At 39.5% G+C, this 17,555-nt stretch overlaps 1 pseudogene; it reads right to left on the bottom strand.

Annotated features, from left to right (window-relative positions):
* Positions 1–350: 350 nt before the first annotated feature.
* LOC118620089 lies at positions 351–1,415 on the bottom strand (annotated as a pseudogene).
* Between the last annotated feature and the right edge of the window lie 16,140 nt (positions 1,416–17,555).

Here is a 17,555-nt window from a genome sequence, read left to right as displayed (position 1 = left end):
GTGGTTTTAATATTTCTTCTTGGAATTGATATACCAAAACAGTAAAAACCAGGAAAAAAATATAAACCTAGTCGTTGCTGAAACTGGGGAGGTTACTCTCGTCTTCTGCGCAGGCATTCTGGAAAAAATAGCTGGAAACATTGGCTGACCTTCTCCTTTTGTACTTGTTTGTTTTGTAAAGAATAATTGTCAACATTCCAATGTCCCCACCTTGGTTATTAGTCTTCCACTTTATTGCTTGGATGTTTCTTTGGTGTTGGTAAGGTCATGATCTGCTTTTCGTTTTATTTCTTGAATGGTCATTAGTTTTTTAGCTCACTGCCGACGGTGGAGGTGCCTGGGAGCCTGGGTTACTCAGCACTGCCCTGCTCGGTGGCGGGAGCAGGGATCCCAGATGACATGTCACCTGCCTTGGTCTTTGCCGTCTTGTGAAGGAGCATCAGGAGGACGGGGGCGACGCCGGTAGTTGTAAGGGCCCCGGTATCCGCGGGAGCAGATGGCTGGTTTGGGCCATTGGCCGCTCCCACAGCCGGGGCAGGTCGTGGGCGCGGAAACCCCTACGGTACCTTGGACGATACGTTGGATCTCGATGAACCGGTCCCTGAAGCTGGGCTCCCTCCCGGACTCCATCTTTCATCTCTCCAGCCTCACCAGCCTGCACCCTGTTGGGAGGGGGGTGGACCCGCCCCGCGGGCGGTGGTCAAAGGTCTGTCCCACCTGGTAAGGCGGGAACCGCCGCCTGTACTGAGGGCGATACTGGGGGCAGCGCAGCTGACTCCGGCCCCAGAGAACTGCCCGGCAGTGGCAGGGGGTCAAATCCTTCACTGCTGCCACTCCCTTCTTCTTCCTCCTCCCCCTCCTCCCCCTCCTCCCCCTCCCCCTCCCCCCTCCTCCCCATCCTCTCCCCCTCCCCTGCGTAACTAGGGGAGGTCCACGGCCTCTGCCATCGTAGGCGCGTCTGTACCCCCGATCAGCAGCATGAGGACTCCCTTCTACAGGAACTCCGCCTGGGCCAGTCACGTTGGCTGCTTCAGCCCCCTTCTCTCCCTCCACATCAAACTCTGCAGTTTCTCCATCTCCTACACTGCGCAGGTATTTCCGTGGGTTCTTCTTCTTGATGGCAGTCTGATGTACAAATACATCTTCTTTGGTGTCATTTCGATTTATAAATCCATATCCATTTCTGACGTTGAACCATTGAACAAGGACTTTGGTGAGGAGAACTTTTTTCTCCACGTCCCCATGGGGTTTCCTGCGACGAGGGCAGCAGGCACTGTAGCCGAGGCCTGGGGAGCGCCACCGCCCACCTGGCTCTTGGGCCGGGGGTCCTGGGGAACAGGGGTGGCTGCCTTCACCAGAGCCTGCAGGAGGGCGGTGCTGGTGGTGCTGGTGGTGGCCTCACCCACCTCGCTCATGCCGCCTCCTTTGCTCTCACTGGGGCACCTTGAAACTATCTGCCTGTATAGGAGAGCATAATTGCCAATGATATATCAGATAAGGGGTTAATTTCCAATATATAGAGAGTGCTCATACAACTCAACAAAAGAAAGACAAAGAACCCAATTGAAAAATGGGCAGAGGAACTAAATAGACACCTCTCCAAACAGGACATACAAATGGCTAAGAGACATATGAAGAAATGCTCATCATCACTAATCATCAGAGAGATGCAAATTAAAACAACAATGAGGTATCACCTCACTCCTGTCAGAATGGCCACCATCAACAAATCATCAAACAACAAGTGTTGGCGAGGGTGTGGAGAAAAGGGGACTCTAGTACACTGCTGGTGGGAATGCAGACTGGTGTAGCCACTATGGAAAACAATATCATGTTACCTCCAAAAATTAAAAATTGAACTTCCATTTGACCCAGTGATTCCACTTCTAGGAATATACCCTAAGAAGCCTGAAACATCAATCAGAAAGAATATATGTACCCCCATGTTTGTAGCAGCACTATTTACAATCGCTAAGATCTGGAAACAGCCCAAGTGTCCATCAGTAGATGAATGGATAAAAAAGCAGTGGTGCATATACACAATGGAGTACTATGCAGCTGTAAGAAAGAAAGATCTCTTATCCTTTGAGACGACATGGAGGGACCTGGAAAGTATTATCCTAAGTGAAACAAGTCAAACAGAGAAAGGCAAGTATCATATGATCTCACTTATTTGTGGAATATAATGAACATAACAGTCTGAGGAATGGGGTAGTCCCAGAGACGTGGAAGTAGGGTACAGACTGACGATCCCCAGAAGAAGGGGTAGTGGGGGAGAGATAAACCACCGAACTTATATGCATGTATGCATGAACAGTGGACATGGACAACAAAGCTGGGGACAGGGCAGGGAGGGAGGGGGAGGGGGGAATCAGTGGGGGAAAAAGGAGAAACATCTGTAACAAAAATAAATAAATTAATTAATATAAAAAAAAGTGCACCCTGAGAGAAAAGTAAACATAAAAAAATACAAATAAAATATTTTGATGCACTGGGAAAAAAAGAGCTGACATCTAATTCAAGAAATGGAGACACATGATATGTTTTTATTTTCCTACTTAACATCTATTTCGTACTGCTTCCTTGCCCCACAGTGTGCCTAGTCCCAGATGGTGTATCATGATTATTTCTAAAGTTGAGACTTAGAATTTAGGCCTAAACTGCATGGTCATGTCCATTCCTTATTTTCCTAACCTTCCCCAAAGCTAAGGTTGGCTGGGTGACTCAATGTTGGCCAGTGAGATAAGAGAAAATACATTTTTTGGGAGGATTTCTTACTAGGAAACACTTTTGTTGTTCTGGTGAATGAAATTACACTGATGCCACCACCTCTTCTTCTCCTCTTTTTTACCCTCTGCTCCCTGCCTTAAATGTGGATATGAAGCATTAACACACACCTGGTGACTACGAGGGAAAGGCCAAGAGAATCACAGACACCACTGCATTGAATCAGTGCCAGTAACGTCTTATCTCATAAGACATTATCTCAATAAAAATAATGTCTTATTGTTATGTGAGGAAAAAAAACTCCTGTTATTTGAATCACTATTAGTTGATTCTCTATAACTTTAAGTAGAATGCATCCTAACTAAGAGGAGTTGTTGGGCAATTAAAGTCCAGGGTAACAGATGCTGTGATGGGGTAAGCACAGGTGCTGTTTTAACACACAAGGGGGTTGCTATCGTTGGGACTCAGAGCAGGCTTCCTGGAAGCCCACTGCCTAAAATGACCTTCCATTTAATTAGGGTTTCTAGCATATTCATTGTAATACATCATGAATGTTATAATCCTGGTGTCCACTAAGAATATTTGTATGAAATGTGTCAATTTCTCGGTGTTTAGAAATAAGCAGCGGTATTCCTCTTTATTAGTCTGCATTTCTAGGAGGATTCTATTATTTCTAAACTTACAAATGAAGGTGGTAATTTAATTTTGTTCTATGATGAGTTGGTCATGACACCATCAGAGACTCCAGTGCTGCAGGGTCAGACAAAGGTAGTTTTAAGCAGCACTGCTTGAGGGAAAGGTACTCAGACACTCTTTTGGTCACCTCTGCGCACAAGTGGCATTGCCTTTGACTTGAGTCCTCTTTGGGCACCTCAATGTTATAAGAAGATGACAGCTTGCCTCCAGCTTGTCTGGCTGTTAAAGCATAAGGTACTGCACTTAGCCTGTGACCTAGAATAATAACAATCTAGGTACTTGAAAGAGGCTGTCTGGGGCTCACCATTGCTCAGTACTCACTGAAACCTTGATTGAAAGAAACAATACATATGCAAGTTTGCCCAAAGGATTTGCACTTCATTTCAAAATTTGATTGCTGGTTCATGCCAAGTAAGCAGAGAACTGGACTTCCACTTCATTTCTGGTCTCCCCTGTAGAATTGCTTTTGCCAGATTGCACTTTTGACATTGCATCACTTGACTACTTTGAGGGTGTTGAAAGAAATAGTCCTATGAGATGCACTGTCACATTCACTGTAAGGCTGCTGTGGAGAGTGTTGTTTACTGCCTCATACAGTTTACTACCTCTTAGATCCATGTGAAAAACATCTCTTTGTTGTTTACATTAGGAAGAGTTGAGCTTCTCAGGAATTGGTGGGTTTTATCTTATGGACACAGAGAAGCCCACGATTGTTCATGTTTTCATTCCTGGTGTGACTGGTGCTCACCTCTGGACAGGCTTTAGACATGTTTATCTTTTCCTTTCCTCCCCCCTCCCCTTCCTTCCTCTCCTCATCCCTCCCCTCCCCTCTCCTCCTTTTCTTCCTTTCATTAATCTTTCATGGGTTCATTTTCATACTTGCATGCTTTTCTTCTTCCCATTTTTAAGTTTTGTTTTATTACATTTTGTGGTATTGCATGAATTTTTGCTAAATGTTTCAAATCCTTGCTGGTATAATGCAGGGTACACATGCTTGCATACAACCAAAAAGTACACAGAAGGAAGGGAGAATTTTGCCTATAGCACTTCAAAGTCAAAACATTATTTCCGTTGTTTGATGTAAGTGAGTTTATAGTAGAAGTTGCTTCTCAAAGGATGCTCTCAACATGACTCTTCATATTAGAGGAAATGTTTTTAATCCACCCCCACCCCTGCCTTGAGTTAACTTTACCTTGGCCTGAAAGTGTTTTCGATTGAGAAAAAAGCCTGCAATTGATAGTTCTCACAGCAGTGTGTGAGATTAAAATAGAAGCTTGGGGAGAGGAGGCTGAGGAATGAATGTGTAAGGAAGATTTTTCTCTTTAAGTTTTAATTCCAAATCAGATTTTTTCTGACTTTAAAGTGATGGTTTGAAATTATATGGCAATCTGAGTGCTATCACATAAAAATACTTTTCTTTCATAATTATGGATATTAATAATAACCAAAATATCTGAGCTAGCACATTTAGGGTTCAGATGTTTAGCCCTTTTGTACTTAATAGTAGATTAACTTAATGTTAACTGTACTTCTAATTGTATAACATTTGTTATAAGACATCTTGGAGAAGATGAATAATTCTTTTATGAAAATAAAGATTTCTTTTTGTCCTTAAATTGTTAGTAATACATGTAAAAGTGTGAAGAAGTGACATGTTTGAAACAATAAAAGACTGAAATATGGTTGAGGAATCCTGGTCATTCAGAGACTTGCTTCCCTGATACCCATAGAGATTTGCAAAAGAACCCAAGGGAGCTATTTTCTGCAGGGAACCCTGGCTTCCTCGGTGGGGTGGTGAGCAAGCGGGGAGGACTCTCCTCATTCCTTTATTGCCATTCTACCTCCCTATGGAGACTGAGGTGAAGCTGGGGGAAGAGGATGACTTTGAGCATGAAGGGGAGACTTGGGTTGGCTTTTTGTTGAAGACAGAAGCTTCGTGCTCACTTTTTTTCTAGATCCATGAGATGATTATCTTTTCAAGGACAAAGCTTCCTTTACCTGTGGCTCTGCTCTCTGTTCTGTGGAATCAGTGTTGGTGGGGAGACTATTCTTCAAATGGGGCTTCACATGGTCCCTCCCCAACACACACACACACACACACACACACACACACACACATGAAAGGAGAGAAAATTGACACATTAGACTAACCTACTTGACCCTTAGGGAGCCTGGGCCAGATATCCTTTTACTCCACATGCTGAGATATCAGAGCTGGAGGCTGGGAGTACTGGAGCTGGGAGGAAGAGCATTTATTATACGTGTATTTGGTTTGCAAGGACATAAACTCTTTATTTAGGAAAGAATATAATTGAGATGTTATTTTGAAATAGATAACTATTATATTCTTCCTGTATTTTTTACTTTTCCTTTCAAGGAGTTAAACAAGTTATGCACTCCATTGTGGTTATTATCTCTGGGGATAGATGTAGCAGGCCCACCAGCGGAGTGCTGCATGCCGAACATTTGCCCCTCCTGGTTTGTTACCTCAAGATTCAATCCCCAAGTTAGGAAAGTATTTGTATGTATACGACAAAGTGTATCATCTAGAAAGGAGGAGAGTGGAGCTTCACCTCAGGTGAGAGGGAGGAAGGGAGAGAGAGGGAGAGACGGGGAGAGAAAGAGAGATTCAATATCTGCCATAGTGCCAGACAAGGCTGAAGAGGGATGAATTGCTGGGATCCTTGGCCTTTTCTCACATAACTCATGAATAAGTATTTCTTATCCGGTCTTAGGAGTTGTCAGTCCAGAAGTATACTTCAGCCCCCAGAATCCTTTGTAAGGCTGCCACTGGTCCTGTCTCCCTCTCCACTGCACACAGCTGTCTTCTCTCAGGGGCTTTGCTGCTTACCCTGGTTTTGCTGGCGTGCACAGCAAAGCTCTTCTGTGTTCTACAGACCCACAGAGTACTCACACTCTCCTTCTCCTTTCTATCCAGGAGAAAGCTGTTGTTTTTCTTTCTGGAGGGAATCTCTCTCCCTTCATGTTTCTGTCTAATACATGATCACTGCATGATAATCCTCTTCTTTTATCCTCCTCTATGGACAGAGAAGTTCCAGAGCCTCAGCTCTGGAAGATTATAATATAAAGATTACTGGCTGCTTTTCTCCTTTTTCCATATTTATCTTGAGCATAAAGCACAATCCAGTTGCTGGCCTAAGTTAAGGGAAGAAAAAAGGAAACAGTGCAGGGAGAAATAAATAATTGCAGATTAGTATTTCAAAATGTTGTCCTCGCCAAACGAGGCATTGTGGGGTACGTGTATGAGAAGAGCAGACAGATCACCATTAATTCGGTAAATATTTACTGAGTCCATCGGTCCAGGAACTACTAGAAACATAGACTCCCCTCTCTTCTCACCATGGCCTTATATGGTTTTAATATTTTTCAAGTTATGTGGAGTTGGGTACTTCAAGCACTTAGTAAGTGAATGTAGAAGTTACAGCCTTCTAAAAACTGTGGAGCCAGAACACGATTACAGTTTTGCAATTTATGGGCCTTCCAGTCCGCAAATATGTGAAATGAGGAGGGGAAACAGGAATGAGGCAGAAGATGGAGGCAGGAGAATGCTATTCCCTCCACATGCTGAGAGGATGCTGAGAGGATGCAGGTACTGAGTCATGTCTTATATTTACCATCACTTTTTATGAGTGACCTCTTGCCCCTCATTATTTCTGTCTCTCTGTATTTAATTTATGTTTCCCCAGGGTTTTTTTTTTCTTCCTGATTTTGAGCTTCTACTTAATCAAGATTTTACATATTAGTTTTACTTCTGCTTTAGCAATACATGCAGAATAGGCTTTGATATGCCTGGGCTTTTTGTGAAGTCCATCCTTCTATCATACATTGGCTCTTTTTGATTTATACTTGGACATGAAATGTGCCTGATGACCCACTGAGCCATATAAAGAATCTCTGAAAATTAGAGAAAATGACCGTGCTGGCAGCTCCCAGAGTGTTCTCCCAGGTTGTGTCTGAAGCAATTCAAAACCTCCCCACCACACTGTCTGTAGCTTGTATACCCCCAGGAGGGCTGCCTTCCCAGGAGCTGGTGCCAGAACCACTGTGCTTTGGGTTACTGTGCTCTTGGTGAGGAGGTGCTGCTATTTTTCAGCATCTTCAATTCCTGCTGTATTCTAAAACAGGTGAAGGATACTTATTGATCCCATGGCTCTAAGAGGCAAAAATTACTCCACGGGCATGCACAGAGGAGCTCTTTGTGTCTGCGGCGTGCGATGGCCAGACGCACACTGATCCCAGGGTGCTTTTTAATTGGAATGGCTGTTCAAACAGTAAGCATGTTTTCAGTTTTCATTCCCACCCTAACTATACGCTAGGCTTTTGCTCTTTAAGTAGGAGAAAGAACAGTTTATTTTTCAATATTGAATTCACTCCCTTTTCTGTTTGAAAAGAGCCCATGGGATGTTTCAAAGAAGTTCAGGAAATGAGAATGGTTGACTCAATGATCTGTACTAGAGTAAATTAGCAGATTATAAAAAAACAAAGGAAACTCTTCTGATCTCTATTACTATGGGGTTACCCTCCAACCTACCTTCTCTTGTTATATAACATCTTGCCAAACAAGCAGATTCTGTTTGCCTCCCAAGCACTCAGGGTATTTTAAAAAAAGAAATCAATTGGAAGGGCTCTATGAAAAGAAAGTACGGTATTTGGTTCTCCATTCATGTTCACCTTAGGCTACAGACTTTAGAAGCAACTTTGTGTAGGAGTTGGGAATTCAAATTCTGTCTATGAGTTTTTGTTTTGTTTTGTTTTGTTTTTGCTTAATCCTTTCACCCTGTTCACTCAGCACCTCCCCCCCCAAGCTCCTCCCCTCTGGCAGCTGTCAGTCTGTTTTCTGTATCTGAGTCTCTTTCTATTGTTTATTTATTTATTTTGTTTATTAGATTCCACATATAAGTGAAATTATGTGATACTTGTCTTTCTCTGACTGGTGTATTTCACTTAGCATAGCACTTTCCAGGTCCATCCATGCTATTGCAAAAGGTAAGGTTTCCTTCTTTTTAATGGCTGAGTAGTATTCCACTGTGTAGATGTACCACAGCTTTTTAAAACCTATTCATCTACTGATGGGCACTTGGGCTACTTCCAAATCTTGGCTATTATAATAATGTTTCAGTGAACATAGAAGTGTGTATAATATATTAAAATTGGTGTTTTGGGTTTCTTTGGATATAGTCCCAGAAGTAGAATTACTAGGTCATATGGCAGTTCCAATTTTTACATTTTTGAGGAAAAGGAGTTCAAGTTCTGGCAGCCTGATTCTTATTACCTGGGCCATCTTGAGCAAGTTGTTTAACCACTCTGTCATCAATTTTCTAATCTATAAAATGGGAAGAATGATAATGATTTAAATGGGGTATTACTTGTTAAGAGCTTTGAAAATGCCTGGCACTGGGTTCACTATGACTACTGTTTCCCAGTAGACTTTACCTTTAGACTGCCTTAGAGTCTAGCTGCCTCTCCCTTTGTGATCTCATTCTTGTATCTCAGATCCAGGTGTTAAAGGCGAGAAATAATCCAATGTGTTTTTATGATGTCTTGCCATTTCTTTCTGTATTTGTGCCTATTATTAATAACTAACATTTGTGTTGACTATATTGTTTACAGAGAATGTTTTCTATATTTAGAGTTTTGGCCTCACAACAGTCTCGAGATGTTAAGAATTGATTGGCAGTGATGTCAGCAAGATGGTACAATAGGAGTTTACTACTGTCACTCCCCACATAGCACTGATTTTGACAGTCACCCATAGACATGAACACCTGTGGGTGTTTGGGAGTTCCAGCATAGCTGTGGAGCAAACAAATCCATGCACTGAAGGGGATAAGAAGAAATTTTCACTTTACCAGAGGACTCCTCCCCCAAAGTAACACAGTTCAGTGCCAAGAGAGATTCCCTTGTTCTGAGATTTCTTCCATAGAGGAACATGAGAATATATCCCTTCTGCCCCACCAGCTATACAGGATATTTCCAAAGAGGTCTACTTTCTTCTCACCCCACCTAAAATACTCAGGTGATCTGCATGCCTGAGGGGATGGGAGATGCTGGAAATATAGCAGGTAGGGCTTGGCACTCATTGAAGCAACATGGATCTTTCTAACTACTTTATGGACACTATCAGCAAGACTGTCCTCAAGCTACCAGGGACATCTTGCCTGCCGATGCCTCAACTAGCCCATAGGTATGCCCAGTGCTATGCATGCCTCACCCACATATCCCTATGGCAGGCTCCCTGTGAGTGGTAAGTGCAATTCTTTGCACACAGAATGTGTTCATGTGCAGAAAGCCAGCTTGTCTGTGCTAGATTGAGAAAAAACACACAACATTGAGTATTTCAGGGGAGCCTCCTTATGAAAGCAAACAGGCAGCTCTCAGCATTTGGTCTGGTTTTACAATATAGGGAGAAGGCATGCAATCTTAAAAATTCTCCCTCAAGCCCTGGCTGGTGTGCCTCAGTTGGTTGAATGTCATTCTGTGCAACAAACGATTGCCATTTCGATTCCTGGTCAGGGCACATGCCCTGGTTGCAGGCTTGATTCCCCAGTAAAGAGGCATGCAGGAGGCAGCTGATCAGTATTTCACTCTCACATTAGTGTTTCTCTCTCTCTTTAAAAATCAATTCTTAAAAATCTTTTAAAAAAAGAGAGAATTCTCCCTTGAGAGAGCAAGAAGTCTAGAGTAGGTGCATTCATATGAAAGGACTGACCTAGGCTGAGTGATGGCGTTTCTCTCCTAAAACCAGTCAGTAAAGACTGAAAGAGGCTACTGCTTTTTCAGGTGTGAAGACAGCAATGCAAGGCTTCAAAGAACATGACACCACTAAAAGAACTCAATTACTTTCCAGTAACAAATTCCAAAGAAATGGAGATCTACAAATTTCCTGATCAAGAATTACGAATAATTATTTTAAGAAATCTCCGCAAGCTATAGAGAACACAGATAGACAATTCAACAAAATTTGGTAAACAATACATGAACAAAATGAGAACTTTATCACAGAGATATAAATCGTAAAATACAACCAAACAGAAATTCAAGAGATGAAGAATATAAAATGAATTAAATAAAAAAAAAAAAACAGAGCATGTAAGCATCAGGCTGATCAAGCAGAAAAAAGAATATATGAAGTCAAATGTACATCATTTGAAATTTTCGAGTCAGAGGACAAAAATGAAAAATATAAAATAAAACAGTGAAGATAGCCTATATATCATATGGTGCGTTATTAAAAGAAACACGTGATAATTAGAACTGTAAAAGAAGAAGAGAGAAAGAAAGGGGCAAAAAACTTACTTAAAATATAATAGCTAAAAATTTCCCAAATGTAGGGAGAGATATGAACATAGTCTCCAACCAGATTCAAGCCAAAAATTCTTTCTAAGACACATTATACTAAAACTGTCAGAAACAAGAAGAGAATTTTGAGAGGAGCAAGAGAAAAGAAACTCATCGCATATAAGAGAACCCTGAAAAGGGTATCAGAGGATTTCCCAGCACAAAGATTGCAGGCCAGCAGGGTGTGATGATATATTGAAAGTGCTGAGAGGGAAGATTTCCAAAAAGAATATTTTACCCTCCCTGAATTTTGGAGGTGTCATTCAAAAACAAAGGAGTGATAAAGACTTTCCCAGACCAAAAAAAAAAAAAAAAAAAACACAAAACGCTGAGGGAGGTCATTACCACTTGACCTGCCTTACAAGAAATGCAAAAGGGAGTTCTTCAAGCTCAAGGAAAAATATGCTCATTATTAACAGGAAAGTATAAAACTCACTGGTAAAGATTAAGTATATGGTAAAACTCAGAATACTCTAGGACTCTACTGGTGGTGTGTGAATCACTTAACTCTAGCATAAAGGTTAAAAGACAAAAGTATTAAAATAACTAAGCTCTAATAATGTAGATATACAACATAAACATGTAAATTGTGACACCAAAACGTACAATATGTTGGGGGAAGTTCAAGAGTGTGATTTTTGTATGTGGTTGTAATTAAATTATCAGCTTAAAATAGAGGTTATCACTATGCTTTATGTAAGCCTCATGACAACCACAGAACAAAAACCCATAGCAGCACACAGATGATAAAGAGAAATGAATCAAAGCACACCACTGTGGAAAAACCACCAAACTGCACAGAAAGTTATCAAGAGCTGAAGAAAGAAACAAAGGAACTATAAACCAGCCAGAAATCAGTAAGATGAAACTATTAAGTCCTTGCCTATCAATACTTACTTTAAATAAAAATGAATTAAATTCTCCAATCTAAAGACATAGAGTGGCTGAATGGATAAAAAAAAAAAAAATGTGTTGCTTATATAAAAGGAAACCAAAAGAACAAGGGGAGCTATGCCTATATCACGCAAAACAGACTTTGAGTTGAAAAGAGAAAAATGTCATTATATAATTATAAAAGGAGCAATTCATCAAGAGGATATAACAATAATAAATATATATATTCAGGCAACATTGAAGATCATAAATATATTAAGCAAAAATTAAAAGATCTGAGAGCAGAAATAGATACCAATTTAATAATAGTGGGGGATCTTAATACTCTACTTTCAACAATGAATATATCATTCAGACAGAAAATCGATAAGAAAACATTGGATTTGAACTATACTTTATACCAAATGAGCCTAACAGACATATGAAAAACATTTTATCCAACAGCAGCAGAATATATATTCTCAAGTTCAATCTCAGGAATAGAGGATTTTGGATCACAAAACAAGTCTTAACAAATTGAAGAAGATTAAAATAATGGCAAGTATTTTTTTCCAACCACAATGGTATAAAATTAGAAGTTAATAAGAAGAGGAAAATGCTGTCTATTTGCAGAGGACATGATATTACATATAGAAAATCTTAAAGATTCTACCAAAAACCCTTTAGAACTAATAAATGAATTCAGTAAAATTACAGGATGCAAAATCAACAGAAAAATTAGTTGCATTTTTATACACAAACAAAAAAAAACTATCTATAAAAATAAGAAAATAATTCCATTTATAACAGCATCAAAAATAACAGTAAAATTTTTAGAAATAAATTTAAACAAGGAAGTAAAATACCTGTACTCTGAAAATTATAAGACATTAGTAAAAGAAACAGAAGAAGACACAAATTAATGAAAATATATTTCATGCTTATGGAGTAGAAAAATTAGTATTGTTATAATGTCCACACTTATTAAATTCATCTTTAGATTCAATGCAATACTTGTAAAAATTCCAACGGCATTTTTGACAGAAATAGAGCAGATAATTAAAAACTTCATATGTAACCACAGCTGACCCTGAACAGTGAGAACAATATCGAGAAAGAAAAACAAAGCTGGAGGCATCACTATTCCTGATTTCAAACTATTTTATTGAGCTAATGTAAATAGTATGTTAGTCTTATGCAACTCACAAAAATTAACTTGAAATAGATTAAAGATATAATTTAAAATCTGTAACTTTTTAAAAAAATCCTCACCTGAGAATACATTTTAGAGAAAAGAAGGGAGAGAGGAGTGGGGGAATGAGAGAGAAACAGAAACATCAGTGTGGAAGAGAAACATCGTTTGGTTGCCTCTCACACATGCCCCGATTGGAGATCAAGCCTATAACTTAGGTATGTGCCCTGACCAGGAATTGAACCCACAGTCTTTTGGTGTTTGAGGTGATGCTCTAAACAACTGAGTCACCAGGACAGGGAAACCTATAATTTTAAAACTACTGGAAGTAAGCATAAGGAAAAAGCTCTTTAACATTGGTCTTGGCAACAATTTTTTTGATATCACATCAAAAACAAAAACAAAAATAAACTAGTGGACTCCATCAAACTACAGAGCTTCTGCAATGACAAAAAAACCCCAATGTATAGAGTAAAAATGCAACCTATGGAATGAAAGACATTATTTGCAAGCCATGTATCCAATGAGTTAATTTCCAAAATATGTAAGAAATTCATACCACTCAATAGAAAAAAAGCCAGTCAGATTAAGTAATAGACAAATGACCTAAATAGATATTTTTCAAAGAAGATATACAAATGGCCAAAAGGTATATGAAAAGGTGCTGAAAATCACCTATAAGCAGGGAAGTGCAAATCAAAACCACAATGAGCTATCACTTCATACCTGTTAGAGGGGCTACTATCATAATACAAAAAAGAAAGAAAGAAAGAAGAGAAGTGGAAAGAATATTGAGAAAAGTGGACTCATATGCTGAAGGTGGGAATGTAAACTGATATAACCATTATATGTAACAGTACGGAGATTTCCCAAAAAATCAAAAATGGAACTACTGCATGTTCCAGCAATCCCATTTTTGGGTATACATCTGAAACAACAAAATCAGTATGTTGAACAGATATTTATTTACCCATGTTTACAGTAGCAACAATATGGAAACAACCTAAGTGTTTGTCTATGTATGGATGAATGAAGAAGATGAGATACACATATATTTCAGCCATAAAATTGAAGATTATTTTTCCATATGCAACAATATGGATAAAACTTGAGGATGTTATGCTAAATAAAATAAGTCAGATAGACAAACATAAATAGTCTATGATGACACTTATGTGTGGAATCCCCAAAAAGAAAAGTCTGTTTCCCTTGCCTAAGGAGATATAGCAGAAAAAAGTAATGCTACAAGAAATGTCTGAGATTTTACTGCCTATATTTTCTTTTAGGATTTTTATGATTCCTATCTCTCTCTCCCTTCCTCACTCTCTAAAAAATCACTGAAAACACATTTAAAAAAATAATAAAATAAAAATGCTGTGGTGCATTTACACAATGGAATATTACACGACTATAGAAAAGAAGGAAATCTTACCTTTTGTGTCAGCATAGATGAGCCTGGACAAAATATGGTAATTGAAATAAGTCAGTCAGAGAAAGACAAATACCATATGATTTCACTAATATGTGGAGTCTAATGAACAAAGTAAATGAATGAAATAGTAACAGCCTTATAGATACAGAGAACAGACACCTTTTAGAGAGGAAGGGGTAAGGTAGCTGGGTAAAAAAGGGGGAGGGATTAAACAAAAACAAACAAAAGCCTGCTGTCAAACAGTATGCTCTTATGTCAGCAGCAGCCTCATACATCTCATGTTTTCTGCATCTCTTGATTGAATCAATTTTTTTGTGTGGTTGATTTACTCTTACAAGATTTTTTTTGGTAACATGCTGTATAGGCTTGTAGTGTAGGAGCAATAGACTATACTAGATAGCCTAGGTGTGTAGTAGGCTATAACATCTAGTATAGCCTACTATTGTTGGTATGAGTGTACTCTATGAAGTTTGTACAATGATGAGATTGCCTAAGGATGCATTTTTTAGAAAGTATCCCTACCATTAAATGGTGCATGACTGTGTTTGAAATTTGCTGAGAGAAGATCTTAAGTACTCTCAGGGCAACAACAAAATGTGAGGTGATGAATGTGTTAATTAACTTGATTGTGGTAATCATTTCACAATGTATATTTCAAAACATTTTATTTTATATTTTCAATCTGTACAAATTTTAGACCTCAATAAAGGTGGGGGAAAATAATAGGAGATATTTGCACAAGATGTCATGTTCTGAAAGCGATTTTGATAAAATTACATACTAATGCTAAATGAGATTTAAATGGACAATACTAAAAAGACATAGCTCAGGTAAAAAGATATATTTTGCCCCGCCAGTGTGGCTCAATAGTTAAGCTCTGACCCATGCACCAAGAGGTTGCTGGTTCAATTCCTAATCAGGGCACATGCCCAGATTGTGGGCCCAATCCCCAGTGGGGGGCATGCAGGAGGTGACCAATCGATGTTCTCGCTCATCAATGATTCTATCTCTCTCTCCCTCTCACTTCCTCTCTCTCTAAAATCAATAAAGAAAAAAAATTAAAGATATATTTTTTACCATAACAGAGCAGAAACACAGTGGTAAATGCCATAGAGCTGCTGGGCTGTAGACTCAAAAAACAGGGCAGTGGCAGTAGAAATTTGGCGTCTGTGGATATGGTCTTACATATTTTCACGTAAGATGAAGGACTATGTCCAGGATCATAGATTAAAACCAGAGACTGGGTAGAGCATCATGCCCATGGAAAGAGACTAAAAAACCCGAATGGCTGCAACTGTAGCTTGGAGCTGTCTTGTAACAAGTAGGGGGAACTAAGGAGAAATAGAGTTTCAGCTTTGCAGCCTGAATTCAACCAAGCCTCCTACAGTTTTCCTGCTTGTATGGGCATTAGTCCCCTATGTTAACAGGTTGTTGGAAACCTGATGCAGACTAGGGGCCTACCAGGTGGGGGAGTGGTGAGGAAGTGTTCAATGTAAAACCACTTGACAAGAAGGTGTAAGTTTCCTTTGGATTTAATAACAAGGGGACTGTTGATGATCTTTCTTAGTAGTTTAACGGAATGGTGGATCCAGATACCAGAATAGAATGGGTAGGGTGTTAAGGGTGAAAGGAGGGATCAGACCTAGTGAGTGTAGATATCCTTTCTTCAAGAAATACAGACTATGGAGAGTCGGGTGGAGGGAACACTGAAGAGACTTTATCATGCTTATATACAAATGGAAGGGCTGATACAGAGGATGTGGTGGAAAGTTCAGAGAATGAGGTGGCAGAGATAGAAATGACAGAGCAAATCTTCGTCTTTGGGCTAAAGAAGCTTGGAAGTGGAGTCTTTTATTAAGAAAAACACAGAGTAACACCAAGTTATCTCCCCCTCCGCTCCCCATCACTTCACAAGGGATTGCCAATGTGGTGGGATACTATGGAGACCAGAGTGAATTGAAATGGACCTGTGCCCTAGTGGAGTCCAAGGTCTGTGGGGAGTGAGAGCTCTAAGTGAACATGGGGCAGTGCATGAAACACAGAAGAGTGAAGGCTACAGGAAGTAAAAGCACAGGACTTGAAGCATTTAAGGCAAACCCAGGTGGAACGGCTAAGGGCAGCAAGTTCCTGTAGCAGGAAGAACCCACACATATTCACATACATGTAGTAGCAAACCCATGGGTTTCAAAGAGAAATTTTGTGGCTGGTGAGGATGGAGGAAAGGAACTAAAGGACTAGATTTTCTTGTGTGAACAATGGGACTTGTACTATCAAGACTTATGTACGTATTTGTTAATGTGACATTCAAATTTTGTCCTGAATGCAGAGACTGTATCATGCCTACCATGGTTGGTAATGGTGTGACAATTACTTTGTTCAAGACGTAAAGCAATATAAAAGACATGTGGAGATCTGGCTGGTGTGGCTCAGTGGTTAGAGTATTGACCCATGCATCAAAGGGTCAGGGGTTCAATTCCCAGCCAAGGGCATGGTACTGCAACATGGGTTGCAGGTTTGATCCCTGGCCCAGTCAGGGTGTGTGTGTGAGGCAACCAATTGCTGCGTCTCTCTCACATCAATATTTCTCTCCCTCCTTCCCCCATCCTTCCTCTTCCCTCCCTCCTTTCCACTCTCTCTAAAAATCATTGGAAAAAAATATTCTTGGGTGAGGATTAACAACAACAAAAAAAGACAATGTGGAAATTCGCAAATCAACTTAGAATTAGGTCTTTGAAAGTGTTATTTAGACTTTTGAACAAGAGCTTATTCTTAAGCTATTTCTAGGATTATGTTATCAATGTGATGTCCTGTGTTTCCTTGTCATTCATATAATGTTAGAATTTTTTTACACTGACTTTTTATTACTCTTAATTGTATGATTCATAATCAGATATTATGAGTAAGAAAGAATATATTAAAAATTGAAGAAAAGAGAGATTTATACAATAGTAGCTTTCTGATATTTATTACAGGTACTAAGTGAATTATACCACAAGGAAATTAGAGAGTCAGATATATTAAATGAATTAAATACTTATCCTATTACCTGCCATTTAAATGTGACTAAATTTTTTAAAAATAATATCTTTGATTTAACATATATCTGAATATAAATTATATTGGTCAGAATTTTATATTAACTGACTGTAAAAATTTAAATTTAATAAATGAAAAAAGCCAGTGCCCGAGATATTCTATAGGTTGTGGGGAAAATATAAATGTAGTAGCTACCCTCCAAGATGACCGCCAATAATCCCTGTGCTTTGATATTCAGAG

This window comes from Molossus molossus, unplaced genomic scaffold, assembly GCF_014108415.1.
Source record: "Molossus molossus isolate mMolMol1 unplaced genomic scaffold, mMolMol1.p scaffold_m16_p_1, whole genome shotgun sequence".
NCBI lineage: Eukaryota > Metazoa > Chordata > Mammalia > Chiroptera > Molossidae > Molossus > Molossus molossus.
Note: the sequence above shows the minus strand (reverse complement) of the source record. Positions and strands in the feature narration are given on the sequence as shown.